Raw genomic sequence first — 22368 nt, forward strand, 5'->3', positions numbered from 1 at the left:
TTCCAGAGGAGGGAGGGCTGGGTTTTTTTTGGACACACTACATCTTCAAATGTTGCTTTTACCCCTAGTTTAAGTCATTCAGAGTGTCACGGGTGTGTCACGTCTGACAGACAGTCATATGGTTCCTGGCCATAGAAGGTCACAGCATCTGGCTGCACAGAATGCTCTCTGATTTTCCATTGTTTCTGCTGTCAGTATTCATTAGTATAGGTAGCTTTCCTGTTGGATTCATCTTTCTCCCTTTTGGACTCAGCAGGAGCTCGCCTTCCACCCAGCTACTGGTCATCAGTATTCCCTTGGTGTTTAAATACCCCTTCCTTCTTTGGACTGGTGCTGGTGATATTTTCAGTTCCTTCAAGCCTTGGTTGCAAGCAGGTGGCTTGTCCTCCTCTGTGGTATCATTGCTGAAAACTCCGCTGAACTTCTGCCTGTGTCTTCTGTAGATGTAGTTCATGCTTTCCCCCCATGTGTACTCCTTGTGTCTTCTATAGTTGTTTAGTGGGGTTGATGAAGAGCTCATCCAATCCATTTCCTATTTAGGGCCCAGCACTAGAGATAGCTAGGGTCAGATATCCGACTCGTTGCATAGCTGTGGAACCTATCTAGGGTGGTGAGGAACCCCAGGGACCAGCAGTAGGTCTGGTCAAGGATCACCATCTTTCCTTTCCCTAGACACAGGGTTTCCCTTCCCTTTCGATGTGTGCTTGGTACTTTCCCAAATCTAGCATGACTGTTCTGTCCACACTTAAAGGTGATTGAAGGTGCGTAGTTGTGAGATGTTGTGAGAATCTTACCTTTGTTTTTCCTATAGGTGAGGCAGACATGACAGAGCGCTCCAGAGTTAAACATGCACATGCTGAGATGAAACAATGGTGGCTTATTTTCTCCAAAGGTTAGGACATGAAGGAGTACAGCGGTCCAAGTACCTGGCATTGTGGTTTTCTTGTGATGCTTGTTTCTGAAGCCACTAAGGTCAGAAGACTTTGTGTGTCGCCCTGGGCAAGCCAGGGGACACAGGTCACAACACCACCACACCCCACACTCCAGGTAGGCACATCTGCTAACCAGAAATCCTTGTTGCCTTCCTCCAGAGGTTGATGATGCACACCAGGGGGTGGTCCAGGCGGTTGGCTCCGCCCACCGAGGAGCTCACAACACTGGAGGCAGGAAGAAACCAGGCAGTTCTGTCAGGGAGGAGGAAGTGGAAGGAGTGGAGGAGTAGCCCAGGCAGGGCAAGTGCGAGGAGCAAAAGGAGAGAAAGTAAACAGCTAAGTGAAAGTGGTGAAAGTAGAGAAGTGTAAAGGAGAGAAGCTAGTAAAGTGACAGAAGAGAAAGAAAGCCTGAGAGCCCAGCTGTGTGTAGGGCCAGAACAGCAAGGTCAGCGACGGCGGTGACTGTCTGGAGGGGGACCGTTTGGAAGTTCCTGGAAGGACCCCGTTGGCTGTGTGCCCGGTGGTCTGGAGCAGTGTTCCGAAGGACAGTCAGCACCAGGGCAGGGGCCTCTCGGACCCCGGCAAGGCTAGGAGTCGCCAAATTTGCCAAATCCGTCAGTGACGGGGATGCAGATCCCCCAACAACCAAGTCCCGATTGACGGCAACAGCCCGACCATTACCGGGGAGACACCGCCACCGCCAAGGCACCAGTTTCCCCAGGGCCAGCGCCTGCGGGCAAAGTGTAGAGCTCCTCCGGCCCAGATTGCAGTCGGGGAGCGGGTAACCGGAGGGAATCCACCGCTACCATCAGACAACATAGGTGCAAGGAAGAGAAACGTCACCGTTACCTACCGGGAGTGCAGGTGCAGCCGTCTGTGGGACCGTCCTACCAGCCGTTGGTTTACCGTACAAACTGTGTCCGTGTGTCAGGCTTAGTGAGTACCATAGTGCCGCAAGGCACAGCGCTGCCCCCGCGTCCCTGCGCCCTCCAGGCCCTACACTTTCCATCTCATCACCGGGCCCCGGGATCACCAACCCCTACCCACGGAGGGGCAACACAACACCTGGCTGCTCCGCATCACCATCCCCGGGACCCCCATACTAAGCAGCGGTGGTGAAATCACCACAACCGTGGGTGGCGTCACGAACTATAACAATCCCCACACCCAACAAACACCCCCTTTCACTCACGGGCGAGGAGTGTCGCTCGAGAAACCCCGGGATCCGGCCCACAGCTCGAGCCACCAGGAGCAGCTGCCGGACCCGAGCAGAAGGGGTGAGCGCGGTGTGCCGACACCCTCCTCCCCGCCCGCGACATTTGCTTCCAGCAGCTCCAATAAGGGGGTGTTTTTCTCAAAAACTCTGGCTGGAACTGAATATGCCAGGAAGTGATGCAAGAGGATCAGCAGACACTCCCATGGGCTAGACAAAAAAAACAGAGGAGCCGAAAGGTCTGACCAGTAGATGGCAGTAGAGACAAGCATGAAAAACATTAAATAACAGTTTTAACTAAAACAATAAAAACAGCACACTGACACAGAGTCATTCCTTCTCACTGGGCCGAGCACCGAGCGCACCCCTATGCTCGATCGAGTGGTTAGCATACAAACAGCTCTCAAACTTTATTTTAAAAGACCATGTTCGGGTTTTTTCAGCCTTTGCATGGTCAGTGGTTGATCAAGACATTTTTGACACAATCACCTTCATGTAATACCTCAACTTTCCTAAAGTCCATGAGGCCCGCGTAAAATGACATCAGCCTGCAATATGGCTTATGTAAACATTTAAAAAAACAATCATTGTAATATTATTTCAGTAGGTTGTTATCTGTTATTTTGCAGCATGTAAATGGTAAGTGGTTAAGGTAAATGGTGAATGGGCAATTCGTGTCTTGCATCACGACTGCGAAACATTTTTGTGTCTACCCTAGAAAATGATTGCATTTCAATGAAAACAGTTATTTAAAAAGACTTATCGGTGGAAGGCGTCTCAATAGCCCGTTCTCCTGCCAGCTTGCCATACTTCATTGAAAGTGACACTTTGATAGCTGCAGTTTTTCCTGCCTAGTGACCTTCATGCTGGCCATCGATTCCCAGTGGCCATCAACTCCAGGCAATTGGTATGACAGGCCAGGCCAGAGGTCAGTTGTTAAATAAAGCTTCTGGACTACTAGACATTTGAAGTTTCAATGAAAATGGAAATCTGCAGGTTCATCTCATGCGGCCGCTTGTGCTTCCGTCTGACACCAGGACTTGCTGGAGTTAAATGGCTCAGTAACTTACAGGACTGTCATGTACACTAATTCATCTCACAAAAGGTGGAGATATACGGCATATGGCGCAGATAAGAATAAATAGGGGGCGCTTATCTCCCGACTTCAACTGTGCATATGATTGAAAATATAATATCCATATATCTGTCACGGCCGGGCGGTCGGGTAGACCCAGGAGGTGGATCCACTGGACCGGACTCTAAGATGGTGGTAAGGAGTCCGGCAGCTGAAGCACTGAAGGGCGGCAGAACAGTCCGTGCAAGTGAGGGCAGCGGAGGAGTCCCTGGGACCACGGAGTCACAGATGGTGGTACTGGTGACGTAGCTCAGGTTCGGAAGCCGAGATGATAGTAGGCGGGGTCCGGAACCTCTGGAGCGGGATGACGGGTCACCGCAGGGATCCGAGATGGTACGGACTGTCAGTTGGCAGACGGACAGCGTGCGGGGTTCAGGACACGGCAGACTGGATGGCGCGGCAGGTACGGCTCTACAAAGAGAGATAGGTGAGTATAGGCACATAAACACCAGGAGACCTGACTCCTAGCTCAGGGAACACGAAGATCAGGCCCCGCCCCCTTGGACAATGACCCCCTATATACCCTGTACCTGTGCAACCTCATTTCCTGTTAATGGACGCTGGCCCTTTAAGAAAGGGTCAGTGACCGCGCGCGCGCCCTAATGCGCATGCGCGCCGCCCGAGTGCCAGAAGCCAGGGAAGGAGGCTGCGAGGAGGACGCAGGGGAGCCGGCCAGGTCCAGGGAAGCTGTCGGGCGCCGGGATCGGGGTCCAGGGACCCTGGGACGGACGGGATCCGGTGGCTGGAGAGCGGGGAGCGTGGCAGGTGAGCCGGGGAGCGGGGGTGAGGACCCGGGAAGCGTGACAGTACCCCCCCCCCCCACGCCCCCCTCCCCGCAACCGGGACATGAAGGCACGGATAAGAGGAGTGCCCACGTTCTCCCTGGGCTCCCAAGACCTATCCTCAGGACCATACCCCTCCCAGTCCACCAGGAAGAACTGCCGACCTCGTACGGTCTTCATGGCCACGATATCCCTTACCGCATAGATGTCATCATCGGCAATAGGTGGAGGAGCCGGACTGGCAGCAGCGGAGAAAGGACCAAGGACAACCGGCTTGAGCAGGGAGACGTGGAATGAGTTGGGTATCCTCATCGTGGCCGGGAGCTGTAGCTTGTAGGATACCTCATTGATCTTGCGGAGGACCTTAAACGGCCCGATGTAGCGAGGACCCAGCTTGTAGGACGGTATCTTCAATCGGATGTACTGGGAAGCAAGCCAGACCAGGTCACCAGGAGAGAAACACGGAGGATCCAGACGTCTCTTGTCAGCGTGTTTCTTCATCCGCTGGGAAGCGCGCCCAAGGGACGCCTTGACAGAGTCCCAAATGGTAGCAAAGTCACGGACAGCAGTATCAGCAGCCGGGACATCCGATGAAGGGGATATAGGCAGCGGGACGGCGGGCTGAAGTCCGTAAACAACATGGAAGGGTGATTTGGAGGATGACTCACTGACGTGGTGGTTATGGGCGAATTCAGCCCAAGGCAGAAGCGAGGACCAGTCGTCGTGATGGGCGTTGACATAGTGACGTAGGTATGAGGTCAAGATTTGATTGACCCTCTCCACTTGGCCATTAGACTGAGGATGGTAAGCAGAGGAAAAGTCCAGAGTCACTCCCAGATGTTTGCATAGAGCCCTCCAGAAGCGGGAGGTGAACTGGGTTCCTCTGTCGGACACGATGTGGGATGGAAAGCCATGCAAGCGAAAGATGTGATGTATATAGGCTTCCGCGAGTTCCTGAGCTGAGGGCAGTCCGGCCATAGGAACGAAGTGGGCCATTTTGGAGAATCGATCAACCACGACCCATATGACTGTGTGCCCGGAGGATAATGGCAAGTCCGTAATAAAGTCCATAGCTATGTGTTGCCACGGGACTGAGGGTATCGGCAGAGGCAGAAGACGGCCATGGGGCAAGTGGTTGGGCGTCTTGTTCCTGGCACAGGAGGAGCAGGCAGAGACAAAAGCAGCGACGTCCGTGCGAAGGGATGGCCACCAGTAATGGCGTACAATCGCACCCCATGTTCTCTTCTGGCCTGCATGGCCGGCTGTTTTTGATGCATGACCCCAGTGTAACACTTTTTGCCTGTCGGTCTCAGAGACATAGGTCTTCCCGGGCGGTATCTGGGCTAGAGTGACAGGGGCCACCGGAACGATGTTGCTAGGACAGATGATGGGTTGGGTAGTCGCTTCCTCCTGCTCCATGGGCATGAAAGACCTGGACAAGGCATCAGCGCGTACATTCTTGTCCGCGGGTCGGAAGTGAAGCTGAAAGTCAAACCTGGCAAAGAATAAAGACCACCTGGCTTGCCGTGGGTTCAGTCGCTGAGCGGACCGCAGGTATTCCAAGTTCTTGTGGTCAGTGTAAATTATCACGGGATACACTGCACCTTCCAGGAGGTAGCGCCATTCCTCCAGTGCCAGTTTGACTGCCAAGAGCTCTCGGTCCCCGATGGTGTAGTTGCGTTCAGACGCTGAGAAGCCCTTGGAGAAGAATCCGCAAGTCACCATCTTCCCGGAGGAGGATTTCTGCATGAGCACTGCTCCGGCTCCTGAGGAGGAGGCATCCACCTCCAAGGTGAACTGGCGGTTTAACTCCGGACGGTGGAGTACAGGAGAGGAAGCAAAAGCTCGCTTCAATGAGCCAAACGCGGCGTCGGCCGCAGGCGACCAGTCCTTTGGATTTGCCTCTTTCTTAGTCAAAGCGGAAAGTGGAGCAGTCAGAGCAGAGAAGTGAGGGATGAATTGGCGGTAGTAGTTGGCGAATCCCAGGAAGCGTTGGATTGCTTTCAGTCCAGAAGGGGGAGGCCAGTTGAGAATGGCGGAGACCTTCTTGGGATCCATCTGCAGTCCAGTCTCAGAGATGACGTACCCCAAAAAGGGGAGTGTAGACTGCTCAAAGACACACTTCTCATACTTTGCGTACAGGCGATTCTCTCTCAATCTTCGTAGAACCAGCTGTACGTGCTCTCTGTGGGTTGAGAGGTCCGGAGAGAAGACAAGGATGTCATCTAGATATACTACCACACAGGTGTAGAGGAGGTCTCGGAACACGTCGTTCACCAGTTCTTGGAAGACGGCAGGAGCATTACACAGGCCGAAGGGCATCACGCAGTACTCATAATGTCCATCGCGCGTATTGAACGCGGTCTTCCATTCGTCACCAGAGCGGATGCGCACCAGATTGTAAGCACCCCGAAGGTCCAGCTTGGTGAACACACGAGCCCCCCTAAGTCGGTCAAACAATTCGGGGATGAGCGGCAGAGGGTACTTGTTTTTGACTGTGATCTGATTCAGACCCCGGTAGTCGATGCAGGGGCGTAAATCGCCCTCTTTTTTCTTGACAAAGAAGAAACCTGCTCCAGCAGGAGAGGAGGACCTCCGAATGAATCCCCTTGCCAGGCTCTCTGAGATGTAAGCAGACATAGCCCTTGTTTCGGCTGGAGATAAAGGATATATCCGTCCTCGTGGTGGCGTTGTTCCAGGGAGCAGGTCGATGGCACAATCGTATGGACGATGTGGCGGCAGTACCTCGGATTCCTTTTTATCAAAGACATCCGCAAAGGTCCAATAGGCCGAGGGCAGCCCCGGTAGGTTCTCAGGAACCAGAGGTTGTCGGATGGGTTGTGTGGATTTTAGACATCTCTCATGACACGAAGAACCCCAGCGGGTGATGTCGCCTGTACCCCAGCTGACTGATGGTTCGTGGGCCCGTAACCATGGAAGACCCAGCAGGATCTGATGGGACATGTGAGGGAGGACGTAGAAGGCGATGGTCTCGGTGTGAAGAGCACCGATCCGCAGTTCAACCGGCCTGGTGGTCCAGGAGATGGTGTCAGAAAGGGGTCTCCCATCTACAGAGGCAATCACCAGGGGCTTGTTGAGTGGAATAACAGGCACTTGGTATTTGTCCACGGTGGCTTGCTGGATGAAATTGCCTGCTGCCCCGGAATCGAGGTAGGCCTCAGCCGTGAACCGCGTCTCTCCCGTTGTCACTTGCACGGTCCATGTGACCGGATCAGAGAGAGTCCCAGCACCTAGGGTGGCCTCTCCTACCAACCCTAGGCTTTGGAGTTTCCCGGCCTTTCCGGACAGGAACGGAGGAGGTGTGTGTCCTCACCACAGTAAAAGCAGAGGCCCTTAGCGAGCCGCTCTGCTCGTCGTTGTTCGGACTGCCGTATCCGGTCAATCTGCATGGGCTCGTGGACGGGAATCCCAGCGGTAGAAGACTGAGGTACGGAGGTCTTCTGTGGAGGAGAGGGATGCCGGACTGGACGTCTCTCCCGAGACAGCTCTTTGGAGCGCTCCTGAAAACGGATGTCTACTCGAGTTGCTAGGGCAATCAGGGCATCTAGGGTGGAGGGCACGTCACGGCCCGCCAACTCGTCTTTGATGCGGCTTGAGAGACCCTCCCAGAAGGCGGCTGTTAGGGCCTCATTATTCCAGCTGAGTTCTGAAGCCAACGTGCGGAAACGAATGGCGTATTGGCCCACCGTCAGTGTTCCTTGACGCAAGCGGAGAAGGGATGAAGCAGACGCAGAGGCGCGTCCCGGCTCGTCAAAAGTGCTGCGAAAGGCCTGCAGGAACTCTTGAAGATCCTTGGTCATAGGGTCCTCCTTTTCCCACAAGGGGTTCATCCACGCCAGCGCCTCGCCCTCCAGGTGAGACATTATAAAGGCGACCTTGGCTTGGTCAGAGGCGAACAGATGTGGCAGCTGCGTGAAATGAAGGGAACACTGGTTAATGAAGCCCCTGCAGGTCTTGGGATCTCCAGCATAACGAGGTGGTGAAGCCAACCGGAGTTGGGAAGCACCCGACGAGGCTGCCACTGGTGCGGGAGCCGTGGATTGTCCATTGGAGGACCTGGGTGCCGCAGGCGTCATGGAAGCTTGTAACGTGTACAGGCGGGTGTCCACGGAGGTCATAAATTGCAGCATGCGGGTCTGGACTTCACGCTGGCGTTGGAGTTCCTCTTGCAGGGCCAATAGTGCTGCAGCGGGATCCATGGCCTGATCTTACTGTCACGGCCGGGCGGTCGGGTAGACCCAGGAGGTGGATCCACTGGACCGGACTCTAAGATGGTGGTAAGGAGTCCGGCAGCTGAAGCACTGAAGGGCGGCAGAACAGTCCGTGCAAGTGAGGGCAGCGGAGGAGTCCCTGGGACCACGGAGTCACAGATGGTGGTACTGGTGACGTAGCTCAGGTTCGGAAGCCGAGATGATAGTAGGCGGGGTCCGGAACCTCTGGAGCGGGATGACGGGTCACCGCAGGGATCCGAGATGGTACGGACTGTCAGTTGGCAGACGGACAGCGTGCGGGGTTCAGGACACGGCAGACTGGATGGCGCGGCAGGTACGGCTCTACAAAGAGAGATAGGTGAGTATAGGCACATAAACACCAGGAGACCTGACTCCTAGCTCAGGGAACACGAAGATCAGGCCCCGCCCCCTTGGACAATGACCCCCTATATACCCTGTACCTGTGCAACCTCATTTCCTGTTAATGGACGCTGGCCCTTTAAGAAAGGGTCAGTGACCGCGCGCGCGCCCTAATGCGCATGCGCGCCGCCCGAGTGCCAGAAGCCAGGGAAGGAGGCTGCGAGGAGGACGCAGGGGAGCCGGCCAGGTCCAGGGAAGCTGTCGGGCGCCGGGATCGGGGTCCAGGGACCCTGGGACGGACGGGATCCGGTGGCTGGAGAGCGGGGAGCGTGGCAGGTGAGCCGGGGAGCGGGGGTGAGGACCCGGGAAGCGTGACAATATCTAAATGGCTAAGGCGTGATGGCACTGTCACAGCTTACAGGGAGTCTTGTGTTTATACAAATTCTTCAAGAATAATACCAATGTTTTGTATCTGAATTAATTTGTGCTATGATGATGCAGTCGTAAAGCCTGTGCATGGGGATTAAATGGAAAATAAATAAAACTATGTACGATAGATGATCAAATAACATAGAATTTTTAGAAAGTCTCTGTGAATCCATCTGCGTTGACCATGAGCACTTTAGAATTTAAATATAGAATTGATTAAGATAAAAAGCTGAGTCACGGTGTACATACATTACTTATCTTGTACTGATCTTGGGTTACATTCTGTATAGTGATGGGCAAACTCGCAGATATCTAGGAACGGCTAGACTAAAGGTGGTGTCACACATAGCGACGCAGCAGCGATCACGACCAGCGATCTGACCTTATCAGGATCGCTGCTGCGTCCTTACATGGTTGCTGGTGACCAGTGACCAGCGCCCAGCCAGCAGCGAAGCGTGGAAGCGTAACTAAGGTGAATATCGGGTAACCAAGGAAAGCACTTCTCTTGGTTACCCGATATTTACCTTGGTTACTAGCGTCCGCCGCTCTCACGCTGGCAGTGCCGGCTCCCTGTTCCCTGGACTCCTAGCCAGAGTACACATCGGGTTAATTACCCGATGTGTACTCCAGCTACGTGTGCAGGGAGCAGGGAGCTGGCACTGGCAGCGTGAGAGCGGCAGACGCTAGTAACTAAGGTAAATATCAGGTAACCAAGGAAAGGGCTTCTTGGTTACCCGATGTTTACCATGGTTACAGCTTACCGCAGGCTGCCAGACGCCGGCTCCTGCTCCCTGCTCGCTTCAGTTCGTTGCTCTCTCGCTGTCACACACAGCGATGTGTGCTTCACAGCGGGAGAGCATCGTCCAAAAAATGAAGCAGGACATTCAGCAACGACCGGCGACCTCACAGCAGGGGCCAGGTAGTTGCTGGATGTCACACACAGCGACGGGACATCGCTGCTACGTCACAGAAAATGGTGAATTAGCAGCGATGTCGTTGTAGTCATCGCTATGTGTGACACCACCTTAACTGGACTTAAAAAAAAATTGGTTCCGGCCCGGAATTGATCCCGGATATCTGTCCGGATGCCAGTCCCCATATAAGTCCATGGGGACCAGAAACCGGGACTTAAAAATGGTGGTAGAAGAGATAGTGGTATTAGAGCAAGGGCACTATACTTACCAAGTCTCCGGGCCACTCACTATTCTTCCGGGGCCTTTACGCATATTCTCTGGTTCCCCCACCCACCGACAGTCCTGGCATCTGTGATTGGTTCAAGTCAGATGTGCCCCTAGCCTGTGTGACAGCATCTGACTGCTTGTGATCACAGACACTGTCTGCGGGTCCCTATCGTTGTATAAAAATAAATAAATTAGTGTAATGTTCCCCATATTATGATACCCAGCACAGATAAAGTATATGGCTACAGGCTGCAGCCCCCAGCTGTGTGCTTATCTTGGCTGTGTGGCTTTTTTAAAATTATTATTTAAATACATAATTACAAAAACTGGCATGTGGTCCCCCCCCATTTTGATACCCAGCCATGATAAAGCCCGAAAGCTGAGGGCTAGTATTCTCAGGCTGGGAAGATCAATGCTAAAAATAGCTGCCCAGGATAACTTTTCCCAGCTCTTCCCGATTGCTCTGGTGCGGTGGCAATTGAGGTAATAAAGGGTTAATGGCAGCTCACAGCTGACACTAAGTTCTAGATTAGTAATGGGAGGCGTCTATGAGACCCCCATTACTAATCTTTAAGTGAAAATAAAAAAACAAACAGCAAAAAAATCATTTACTTGAAATAAAATACAAAAAACACCCTCTTTCACCAATTTATTAACTCCACAAACACCCAGGTCCAACGTAATTCACACGAGTTCCCATAACGGTTCCAGTTCTGCTACATCTGAAAGCATAGAACATGGCTTCCCGCTGTGAGCGTTTGAGGGAGACAATGACCTGCATGATGAGCTGTGATGTCACTCAAGTTATTTTCGGTCACAGCTGGAGGTTTCCATGGTCCTTCACCTGTGATCACAGGTAACCTGACCTCAGGGGACCTCACTAAACTCAGTGACCTCATCTGCATCTCCTGGCAGAAAAAAAGCTGTTTGTTTTGCCAAGAGATATAGGTATGATGCTGAAATTTTTACAACATATTTCTGTACCCATTCCTGTACCCATTTTACACCTCCTGGCAAAAAATTGCATCACTACCGCATCATACTGCATGCAGTTTTGATGTGTTTTTTTTTTTGCCAGGAGGTGTAGATTGGGTGCATGATATGGTGTAAAAATTTAATTACCAAATTTGCATCTGTTGGCCAAAAAATGCAAAAACGGTTTTAACCGGAAGTGCAAATTTGGTGCTGAAATGTCTGCGCCAGATTTGAGCACCAAATTTGTACCTCTTGGCAGATAGTGCACTGAATCTGAAAACCTTTTTTTGCATTTTTGGGCCAAGAGATGCAAATTTAGTGATTAAATATTACACCATATTCCTGCACCTAATTTATACTTCCTGGCAAAAAAATGGCATCACTACCACATCATACCGCATGCGGCAGTGATGCGTTTTTTTGCCAGGACCTGTATATTGGGTGCAGGAATATGCTATTGAAATTTCAGCACCAAATCTGCATCTCTTCGCAAAAATACCTGCAGTTTTCTGCCATGAGATGCAGGTCTGTGAACTCAGTGACCTCCTCTGAGGTGAGGTCCCTGACTTTAATTAGATCACCTAAGCTCAGGTTACCTGCAATCACAGGTAGAGGACCGTGGGAACCTCCAGCTGTAACCGCAAATAAACTGAGTGACGTTACCACTCATCATGTGGCTTAGTCTCTGCATGAAGCTCACAGCGGGCGGTCATGTTCTATGGCTGCCCCCTGTCACTTCAGATGTAGCAGAGCTGGAATCGTTGTAGGACCACGTGTGGATTACTTGAAACCTGGGTGTTTCGGGGGTTACTAAATTAGTGAAGGAGGCTTTTTTTGGTGTTTGTGTTTATTTCTTTTCTCTTACAGGTTAGTAAAGGAGAGGTTTTAACGATGCCTCCCATTGCTAATCTAGGGCTTAGTGGCAACTGTGGGATGTTATTAACCCCTTATTACCTAGACTACCACAGCACCATGGCAATCGGTAAGAGCCGGGTAAAGTTCAGGAATTGTCACATCTAATGGATGCAACAATCCTGGGCGGCTGCAGGCTGCTATTTTAAGACTGGGAGAGCCCAATAAGGATTGGTCTCCCCAGCCTGAGAATACTAGCCCCTAACTGATGGGCTTGATCATGGTTGGGTATCAAAATTGGGGGGACTGCATGTCACTTTTTAAAAATTATTTATTTAAATAATTAAAAACAAAAAACGCATGCAGTTCCTCTTATTTTAATACACAGCCAAGATAAGCGCGTGGCTTGTGGCTGCAGCCTGTAGTTATATGCTTTATCTGTTCTGGGTGTCATAATATTGTGGATCCTATGACAGTTTATTTGTTTATTTATATACTACGATAGTGACCTGCAGACACGGTGTGTGATTGCAAGCAGTCAGACACTGTCACACAGGCTGAGAGCGCATCTGACTGTAACCAATCACAGATGCCAGGACAGCTGGTAGGCAGGGGCAGCAGTGAATATGGATCTTGTATTGATGATAATTATAGCAGGTAAAAAGAGTGAATCTTCTCAGAGAGCACATGTTACATAAGATGGCTGATAAAGCACGCTACATGGAGAACAAGGGCAGGGAAAGCTGACATCACAGAGCTACATGAAGGAGGGAGGGACAAAATACAAGGAAAGTCAAACCTTCTACCTAGGAACAGAAATACAATACACAGCAATGGAAACATTTAATAATTCCCAAGTTGTGGGACATTTTTCAAAAATAGAAGTTTTAACAGTTTATTTTTTATCAATTAATAAATAGCATAATGAATGTACAAAAAATAAATCTAAATCACATTAAGTTTCAGTCTGAAAACTCTTTGCCTTCAAAACAGCATGGTTTCTTCTAGGTACGCTTGCACAAAATCAGGGATTTTGTAGGATTATAGTTAGGTGTAATGGTGGTGTCACACACAGCGACAACGACAACGACGTCGCTGCTACGTTACCATTTTCTGTGACGTTGCAGCGACGTCCCGTCGCTGTCGGTGTGTGTGACATCCAGCAACGAGCTGGCCCCTGCTGTGAGGTCGCCGCTCGTTGCTGAATGTCCAGCTTCATTTTTTGGTCGTCGCTCTCCCGCTGTGACGCACACATCGCTGTGTGTGACAGCGAGAGAGCGACGAAATGAAGCGAGCAGGGAGCCGGCATCTGGCAGCTGCGGTAAGCTGTAACCAAGGTAAACATCGGGTAACCAAGGTGGTTACCCGATATTTACCTTCGTTACCAGCCTCCGCCGCTCTCACGCTGCCAGCGCCGGCTCCTGCTCTCTGCACATGTAGCTGCAGTACACATCGTGTAATTAACCCGATGTGTACTGTAGCTAGGAGAGCAGGGAGCCAGCGCTCAGTGTGCGCGGCTCCCTGCTCTCTGCACATGTTACAGCACAGCGACGCGTGTCGTTATGATCGCTGCTTCGGCTGCTGTGTTTGACAGCTAAGCAGCGATCATAACAGCGACTTACAAGGTCGCTGCTACGTCACAGAAAATGGTGACGTAACAGCGACGTCGTTGTCGCTGTCGTTTAGTGTGACCCCAGCTTAAGAGTACCTAATTTTACCAAACAGGTGATTATTATTTTTAAACGTAGCTTGAAACATGGACATTACATCACCACTCCAGCAGGTCTTTTTTTCAGGGCTTAAATGGCGATTTAAATCAAAGTCCCCTGCCCCCTATCATAAATTCATCTTCCGGTGGCGTCACCTTTTACTAATGCCTCTCTGGTTCCGTAGATCTTGTGATGGTAACTTCTCACTAGCTGAAAGAAATGAGTATCACAAACTGTTGATGCATCTCTATGGGTGACAGAAAAAAGCCAGAACGAGGCCAGAATGAGGCTCTCATAGACTTGTATTGAGTTGGGATGTTTCGCGCACTCCATTAAACACTGGAGCAGCTGCAAGGTCACAAATTGCCCTAGACCAGCGATGGTGAACCTATGGCACGCATGCCAGACTGAGCACGCAGCACCCTCTCTGTCGGCATGCGCACTGTCGCCTCATCCAACCACTTTGAATTGCTATCGCGAAAGCGTTAGTCGTTCAAGTGTTGGAGTGGAGGAGACATTTCTCCTCGCTTTGACACTCCTCTCCTGGCCGCAGGCCTGTTGCCCAGGAGACATCGGGAGCATCAGTAAGCGGTGCCGGCGTAATGACGTCTTGTGGCTGCACGGGAACTAAGGGCCCAGCGGCGCGCAGCGGTGGAGCGGGTGTTGGAAGGTGTGTGTTTTTTAAAAAAAAAACAAACCAAAAACTATGTGCTGCTGTGCCAGGATGGGGGGAACATACCAAGATAGAGAACATGCCAGGATGGGGAGACATGCCAGAATGGAGGGAACATGCCAGGATGGGGGGAACATGTGTAGCGCCCCTGAAGCCATCAGGAGCTACAAGTTACTGCATCGTGTCAAAGATGCAGGGCCTACCCCCAGGGACCTGGAAGACCAGTGCCGGTAACACCAAAACACATGTATAATCCCTGTTTTTCCCTTCCCCACTGACTGGTGACAGACTAGATTAGGACCCAATGGATGGCCACCCAGGGTTGGAGCTGATCCAGTCCACTAGATGACAACCAGGGAAGAGGGGTCAGACAGTCAGTAAGTGGAAGTGAGAGGAGACGGACGTAACCGTACTGACAGGAATATGTAACAGTGACCTGTCAGGCGCAGGTGTCGCGGGCGGAGGAGGAAACGCTGCGCTCTCCCTCTGCTCGGGTCCGGCTGCCGCTGCTGCTGCGGCCTCTGCTGCTCGGTGGCTCGAGAGATGTGCCGGATCCCGGGGACTCGAGCGGCGCTCCTCGCCCGTGAGTGAAAAGGGGGATTGGTTTTGGGGATTTATTGTCCGTGACGTGACGCCACCCAAGGTTGTGGTGATTGTTTGGACACCACCGCTGCTCTGTATGGGGATCCCGGGAGCGGTGACAGGGAGCAGCAAAGTTGTTAGTTCTCCCCTCCGTGGGTAGGGGGGTTGGTGGTCCCGGGGCCCGATGATGGAGAGTTAGGATGGTTGACAGGCGGGTTATGGGGCCTGTTGGGGTGCAGGGGCGCAGGGGCAGCGCTGTGCCGCATGGCACAGAGGTACTCACTCAGCCCAAGGATGATGACACAGTTCACAGTAAACAAGCGGCTGGTTGGACGGCTCCCTTGGACGGCTGCGGTGTTGATGTTCCCTGCAAGTTAGCGGTGACTGTCTCTTTCCTGCAGCTAAATATGGTTGTTGGTAGCGATGGATTCCCACCGGTAACCCGCTCCCCAGCTTGGATATGAGCCGGAGGAGCCCCTCTTTTGCCCGCAGGCAATGGCCCTGAGAAACTGGTGCCTTAGCGGTGGCGGTGTCTCTCCAATATGGTTGGACGGTTGCCTTCAACCGGGACTTTGGCTGTTGGGAGACCCAGGAGGTCCCCTTCACTGATGGATTTGGCAAATTCACGGCGACTCCTAGCCTTGCGCGGGATCCGAAAGGCCCCTGCCAATGGTGCTGGCTTCTCTTCGTATACCGCTCCGGTACCACCAGGCCACCACCCGTCCACGGTCCTTTCGGCAACCTCCGATCAGCCTCTCCTGCAAATGGTCACCGCCGTCTGCCAACCTTGCTGTCTCAGTCCGGGGCACACACCCGGACCAACTTCAGGCTCTTAACTGTCACTTTCTCTTCCACCTTAACGCCTCTCTCTTGCTCCTCTACCACTTCACTCCAACTCTCAACCTCATCTCTCACTAATCTCCTGGTTTTCCCGCCTCCAGGGCTGTGAACTCCTCGGTGGGCGGAGCCAACCGCCTGGCCCACCCCCTGGTGTGGACATCAGCCCCTAGAGGAAGGCAACAAGGGTTTTGTGTTCTGACCTTGGTGTTCCTGCAGGGAATGTGGGGTGTGAGGTGGTGTCATGACCTGTGACCCCTGGCTTGCCCAGGGCGTCACACAGGCGTGTGGTTGTAGAAGAAGTACGGTGGAGTACTCTTGGAATGGAACCATAGCACCAACGGGGTGCAGAGCCCTAGGTCAAGTAAACGCTCCAGGCAGACCTGATAAAATCTGCACAGTGAGGAGACCATCCAGGACCTCACTGACCATAAAGTTCGGGGGCACCAGCAGTGACGGGAGAACCAGGGACCGCAACGGAACACCGACCCTACAAAGTTCAAACTTCCCGACGTACGGACTAAAGACTAAGAGACTGTCAGGAGGGGACCCCCAGACGCTCCAAGCCATGGGGGAACCACCAACTAGAGAAAGGTGCAGGGGAAAGAAGCCACCAGGTCACCAAACCGGCACTGGGACTAAGGGAACCAGTGGTGAGGACCAGCCTTCCTCCGGGTACCAGCGATCAAACCGCTGTGAGTAAAGAAACCAATTACACTGCAATCCCTTGTGTGGCCTACCTCCTTTCCACGTCTAACTCCATCACCTAACCCCTGAGGGCTGGGCCTACTTGTGGAGGGCCCAACATCCAGGCTGCCATTAACATCAGCCCTAGCGGTGAGAGACTGTGCAGCGGCAGTTCCATCTATCTAGCCTCTATATAACCCCTTTCAAGTGACCCCCAGGGTCACGAAACCGGGCAACAGCCACCCAGTGAACTGTCCCCGTAAATATACGACCCGAGACCGAGTACCCTATAGCCCTGGGGTGCGTCACATGCCAGGCTCTGGAAAGAACCATGCCAGGATGAGGGGAACATGCCAGGATGGGGTACATTTATCAGGATGGGGTACATTTACCAGGATGCAGGGGAACATGTCAGGATGTGAGGAACATGCCAGGATGGGAAAAACATGCCAGGATGGGGAGACATGCCAGGATGGGGTACATTTACCAGGATAGGGTACATTTACCTGGCTGGGGGCAACATGCCAAGATGGGGGGAACATGCCAAGTTGGGGGGAACATGCCAGGATGGGGGAACATACCAGGATGGGGGAACATTTGCCAGGATGGGGGTTCATGCCAGAATGGGGGTACATGCTAGAATGGGGGAACATTTGCCAGGATGGGGGAACATTTGCCAGAATGGGGTATATTTATCAGGATGGGGTACATTTACCATGATGGGGTAACTTTACCAGGATGGGGAACATGCCAGGATAGGGGAACATGCCAGGATGGGGAGGAACATGCCAGGATGGGGTACAATTACCAGGATGGGGCCATAATGGGGACAAATATACCAGAATGTAGGAAATATATAATCAGGATGGGGGACATGTTTACCAGAAAGAGGGACATAACATGTAATGAAGGGGAGGGGAGCAACTCATATGTCTTTATGGGATTTCGAGTTGTTCAGACTTTGAAATGTATATTTCAGGGTGAAATGCTAAAATCTGTCTGTCTGTCTAATACTCTGCAATTTTTTCCAGAAAGATCAATCCAACTGCTGTGTCTGGTTAGGGTGGTGGGCAGCGTCGGACTGGGGTGTCTGGGGCCCACCAGAGCAATTGACTTCAGGGGCTCACCCTACAGCGATATGCAAATACCTCTTAGCCGTTATCCCCGTTATAGTGGAGCATCGATGTGAAGCACAGGCGGCTCCTTCACATCTCCTGTGCTCACCGTAACTGATGTACAATTACAGTAGTTTGCAGGAAGGGGGATCTTTGGTGACAAGTTATCACTGATCTACAGGTTAGTTAGGTGATCACTTATTGAATGAATGGATCCGGGATGAATCAGACATGAGCTCCACTTTCAAGGGGATAAAAGTTGCAGATCGGTGCAGGTCCCAGCAATCGGTCCCCACAGATGAATAAGTTATCACTTATCCTTAAGGCCGCTTTACACGCTGTGACATCGCTAGCAATTGCTAGTGATGTCGAGCGTGATAGCACCCGCCCCTGTCGTTGTAACAATATGTGGTGATCGCTGCCGTAACCAACATTATCGCTACGGCAGCGTCACACGCACATACTAAGGGGGCGGTTCGTTCAGCGTCACAGCGACGTCACAGCAGCATCACTGAACCGCCGCCCAATAGAAAAGGAGGGGTGGAGATGAGCGGCCGGAACATCCCGCCCTCCTCCTTCCTTCCTCCTTTTCCGGTAGACGCAGGTAAGCTGAGGTTCCTCATTCCTGCGGTGTCACACACAGCGATGTGTGCTGCAGCAGCAATGATAATTGGGAAGAGGGGGGCATGTCACTGATTAGCGATTTTGAACGTTTTTGCGACGATTCAAAATCGCTCATAGGAGTCACACGCAACGACATCGCTAAAGCGGTTGGATGTGCGTCACTAATTCCGTGACCCCCAACGAGATTGCTTTAGGCCACGTTCACACACTAAGTATTTGGTCAGTTTGTTACATCAGTATTTCTAAGCCAAAACTAGGAGTGGGTTAAAAATGCAGAGGTGTTTCTATTATACGTTTCCTCTGATTTTACCACTCCTGGTTTTGGCTACAAATACTGAGGTAAAATACTGACCAAATACTCAACGTGTGTACATGGCCTTAGAATAGGCGATTACTTAGCATCTTTGTGTAGTGTAATAGTCACAGGGCAGGGAGGGGTTAAACATTCAAGTATTTAATCTCTACTGGAAATAATCTTACCTTTATTGATAGAGAGAAAATGTCCTCCAGACACAACACAATCCACTCTACCAAAACCAATAATACCACATACAACAGTGAAATACCGCCACACCGTGACCAATAACATATTACCACCACATAGTAACCAAATACAACCACATACATGAAAGAAATACCGCCACACCGTGACCAATAACATATTACCACCACATAGTAACCGAATACAATCACATACGAGAGAGATATACTGCCACACCATAATCAGACCACATAGTGACTGAATATTACCACATACAAGGGAGAAATACCACGACACTATAACCAGAGCACATAGTGACCAAATAATACCACATACAGAGAAATACCACTATACTGTGGCCAGACTACATATTACCACCACACAATGCCGGAATAATACTACAATAATGATCATGAATAAAAACCACAATACTAATAACACTAATATTACCATCAATGCCATTATACACAGGAGCTCTGTATATAGTGTACAGTGTGTGTGTACATGTAATACACTGACTTACCAGTGACGTCTTTAGCTGACTTTATTCATCTTCGCTTTTCCTTTTAATCTGGCACTGACCGCCATCACTTCTTCCTGCCATGACGCGACTCTGCAGAAAATAACACAGTCACCTGTAGCCAATCACTCCCATTGTACATTACTCACTTTTCCCCCAATTTCTATACCATTGGTGGCACAGCACTGGGTTGGTGGCACACAGTACTAGGGGTGTACACAGTGGCAGGAGGCTCACAGCAGCGGGAGGCAGGAGGCTCACAGCAGCAGGAGGCAGGAGGCTCACAGCAGTGGGAGGCAGGAGGCTCACAGCAGTGGGAGGCAGGAGGCTCACAGCATGGGAAGGCAGGAGGCTCACTGCAGCGGGAGGCAGGAGGCTCACAGCAACGGGAGGCTCACAGCAGCGGCAAGCTCACAGCAGCGAGAGGCTCACAGCAGCGGGAGGCTAACAGCAAAAGGAGGCTCACAGCAGGAGGAGGCAGGAGGCTCACTGTAGGGGGAGTCAGGAGGCTCACAGCATGAGGAGGCTCACAACAGGTGGAGGCTCACAGCAGGGGGAGGCAGGAGGCTCACAGCAAGGGGAGGCTCACAGCAAGGGGAGGCTCAAAGCAAGGGGAGGCTCAAAGCAAATGGAGGCTCACAGCAGGTGGAGGCAGGAGGCTCACAGCAGGGGGAGGTTCACAGCAGGGGGAGGCAGGAGGCTCACAGCAAGGGGAGGCAGGAGGCTCACAGCAGGGGGAGGCAGGAGGCTCACAGCAGGGGGAGGCTCACAGCAAGGGGAGGCTCATAGCAGGGGGAGGCAGGAGGCTCACAGCAAGGGGAGGCTCACAGCAAGGGGAGGCTCACAGCAACGGGACGCTCACAGCAAGGGGAGGCAGGAATCTCACAGCAGGGGGAGGCAGGAGGCTCACACCAGGGGGAGGCTCACAGCAGAAGGAGGCTCACAACAGGGGGAGGCTCACAACAGGGAGAGACTCACAGCAGGGGGAGGCTCACAGAAAGTGGAGGCAGGAGGCTCACAGCAAGGGGGACGCTCACAGCAAGGGGAAGGCTCACAGCAAGGGGGAGGCTCACTTCTGGGGGAGGCAGGAGGCTCACAGCAAGGGGGGCTCACAGCAAGGGGGGGCTCACAGAACGTGGCGGCAGGAGGCTCACGGCAAGGGGGACGCTCACAGCAAGGGGGACGCTCACAGCAAGGGGGACGCTCACAGCAGGGGGGACGCTCACAGCAGGGGGGACTCTCACAGCAAGGGGAAGGCAGAAGCGCTTACCTGGTGCCTGCGCGTCCTCTTCTTCCGTGCGGCCCTGGAGATGACGGTATATCGGTGTGGTGCTGAGGAACTCCTAAAAGACGCGCGTACATTTGAATTTGAGAGGCGCAGTCTGCAGGTCCTGCACGCACCTCATTTTGTGCATGTAGGCTGAGGACTCCTGCACGGCAAGGACCTGTGGTGAGTCACATGACTGTGATGTCACCACAGATCCTGCTACAACCACGGAGACTGCAGAGATCGCACAGATGGAAAGGCTGGGGGCCCATCAGAGCATGGGGGGGCCCAGTCTGCCAGCTAAACACCCCTGTCCAGCCCGCGGTAACAAGCCCCACGGTACACAGCACCATATAAAGCATGGGGCCCACTGGGGATGGGGAGCCACAGGGGCCCCAGGGGCCCTCCAAAAGATTCTCCGGTGCACCGCTGAGCCAGTCCGACGCTGGCGGTGGGAGTGGCTGAGCTTCAATGTGTTGTAAGCATGCATGAGCGTGATGCCCCCTGCTGAAGAGAAGACTGCAAAGGTAACTTTAATATCAATTCATTATTTACATAATTATTGGTTCAATTGCCATGTTCGCACTTTGGAAAAAAAATTGGGTTTAGGGCTACAGTTTGGGCACTCGGACTGTGAAAGATTCGCCATGACTGCCCTAGACCGACCGATGCGGCGCAAAAGTAGATGAAGCCACTGGAAGTACAGGGGTCAGAAAAATGCTGGAGTGGTGCATAACAGAAACAGCTGTGTAGGAGGTTTAACCCCTTCATGACCTTGGACGGATCTATCCGTCAAGGATCGTGTCCCGCTAAGTCCCGCCCCCTGCCGCGGGCAGGCGGCGGCGGTCGGCACACATATCAGCTGTTTTCAACAGCTGACATGTGTGCCTGCATGTTGCGAGTGGAATCGCTTCCTCTCGCAACATTTAACCCCTTAAATCTCGCTGCCAAAGTCTGGCAGCGAGATCTATATGCACGCGGCCATGTTTTTTACTTACCGCCTCCCCCACCGGAAGTCACGTGTGTGATCACGTGACTTTCGGTGGTTGCCATCGTAGCACAGGGTCATGTGATGACGCCTGCAGCTACGAAGTTTCACGTTCGTTTTTCCTCGGCACGGAGAAGTGACTGAATCTGCTATTTACAGCTGTAGAGCTCTGATCAGCAGATAGATAAGAGCGATCGGATTGCTGATCGCTATAGTCCCCTAGGGGGAATAGTAAAATAAAAAAAAAAGTAAAAAAAAAGTTTTAAAAAATAAAAAAAAAACAAAAAACCTAAATGTTCAAATCACCCCCCTTTCACCCCATTGAAAATTAAAGGATTAAAAAATAAATAAATATACACATATTTGGTATCGCCGCGTTCAGAAATGCCCGATCTATCAAAATATAAAATCAATTAATCTGATTGGTAAACGGCGTAGTGGCAAACAAATTCCAAACGCCAAAATTGCGTTTTTTGGTCGCCGCATGTTTTACGCAAAATGCAATAACAGGTGATCAAAACGTAGCATCTGCGCAAAAATGGTACCATTAAAAATGTTAGCTCAACACGCAAAAAATAAGCCATCACTGAGCCATAGATCACGAAAAATGAGAAAGCTACGTGTTTCGGAAAATGGCGCAAAATGTGCGCCACTTTTATTGGACAAATTTGTGATTTTTTTTTAACCCCTTAGATACAAGTAAACCTATACATGTTTGGTGTCTACAAACTCGCACCGATCTGTGGCATCACATAGATACATCAGTTTTACCATATAGTGAACACGGTGAATAA

This window comes from Anomaloglossus baeobatrachus, chromosome 1 (genome assembly GCF_048569485.1).
Source record: "Anomaloglossus baeobatrachus isolate aAnoBae1 chromosome 1, aAnoBae1.hap1, whole genome shotgun sequence".
Classification (NCBI taxonomy): domain Eukaryota; kingdom Metazoa; phylum Chordata; class Amphibia; order Anura; family Aromobatidae; genus Anomaloglossus; species Anomaloglossus baeobatrachus.